Source organism: Monopterus albus, unplaced genomic scaffold (genome assembly GCF_001952655.1).
Source record: "Monopterus albus unplaced genomic scaffold, M_albus_1.0 scaffold74.1, whole genome shotgun sequence".
NCBI lineage: Eukaryota > Metazoa > Chordata > Actinopteri > Synbranchiformes > Synbranchidae > Monopterus > Monopterus albus.
The window spans coordinates 65,045-66,771 of NW_018127954.1; positions in this window are offsets into that span (position 1 = coordinate 65,045).

Genomic DNA, 1,727 nt, shown 5'->3' on the forward strand with positions numbered 1-1,727 from the left:
CATCTCTCAGAGCCCAGCGCTGTAATAACTCTGCATCTAACCAGAAGAAAATAAATCTACTTAAAGCTGATTTCTGTATCCTGAGTGTTACTTCTTGGGGCCTTCAGATAAAAGAACCGGGTTAGAATTAAAAGTAGCATGGACAAAGTCAGAGCTAACAGCCAAGAGAAGCTGCTGTCTGACTTTCCTGTTTTCCCCTAGAGAAACAGAGTCTGGTGGAGCTCTGACAGCCACTACAAGCATGTTTTTGTGTCCCTGTAAGAAAGTCACTGTGTGGATGCCGGTGTTGTAGCTGAGCTAATGGGGCCACAACAAGAGGCTCTCCATTGTGTGTGTCTCTCTTCTGGGGGATGCTCAGTATCATAACACTGTTGTTTATCACAACTGAAGTTACTGTTCATTAGATATATTGCTAAGCTCTGAAAACAGCATTGTGTTTATGCTTCTGCTGAGTAATACAGTACATCTTGTTCATATACAATGTAACATTAGTTTTTCAGTTTTTATCCTGCTTGCTAATGCTAATGTGTTAAAGTTTGTGCATGCATGCATGGGTTTGTCTTTATATACTTGTACAAACCAACCCCTGACGGAACACCTTTCTTGTGTGGACATTTTTTCTTGTGTGGACCTTTTGGGTGGTCCACACAAGGAAAATGCTAGGATAGGCTCCTTTCACCCTAAAGAATGATCTGTCTAAGTTTCAGAAGATGTCCACATACAGAGATTAAAGTCAGAAAAATGTGTGTCAGCTTGTGCTCTAAAAGTATCATGCTCTAATTAAATACTGCTTAAGCTGAATTCATGCAATACTGCCTGTGTCTTTAAAAGGGCGCAGACAGGGCAGCTTAGAAGTGGGTGGGAATCAAGCAATGTTTATAACACCTGGAGCTTGAGGCTCACCTTCAACTAATGTTACATTAAATGCACGCCTCAACACTGTGGAGACTGCGGTAGCACCACAATCGGTGTGCTGAGAGATACGACGAGGAGAGAACCGTGAAAGCTGAATTAGACGATGAAAAAAAAACTGCAAATTGTCCAGGTAAGATTTATGAAACTAGTTAGTTGTTTTGGTTTGAAACTAAATTCTGGTTTAGTCCTCTGTCTCATTCTCCAGCGTTAGTATTTGTGAAGCTATTAAGCTAATGTTTGCTTTGAGTTATTCCTTTAAATAGAGGCTCACAAGTTAAAGCTATTTAAATTGTCTTTGAAGATATGCCAACTTTATGCAGGAAAGTAAAGCTGAGGTAAGCTTTATTTGTAACGGTTTTTTAGGTAACACTGTCAGTATGTTTCAAATTTACTCTGAATTTTACAGATGATGAACAGAAAAAGGAAGGAACAAGAGGAATTGGTATGTATATATTTATGTTTTTTATTTTGTTGTGGGCTACAGCAATGCAGCCCAACTGCAAAGGAGGGTGAGGGGGAACTGAGGTTGGACTCAAGATTGCTGACCCAGGTGCTAGTGAAAAGAAAAGGGTTTAATGGAACAAAAACACAAAGTAGCAACCAAAACAGGGTCCATGTACATGTTTAAACATAGGAGGGCAGAGACAGTGGATGAGACCAGGATGAACAGCTTAAGCTGAATTCATGCAATACTGCTGTGTGCACTGACAAAAGAATAGCTAATTACCGAGTGCAACACAGCTGAGGTGCAGAATCCCGCAGGTCGAGCAAACAGAGGAGAGAAAGGTGGAAGAGAGGCAGGGGCCGGGCTG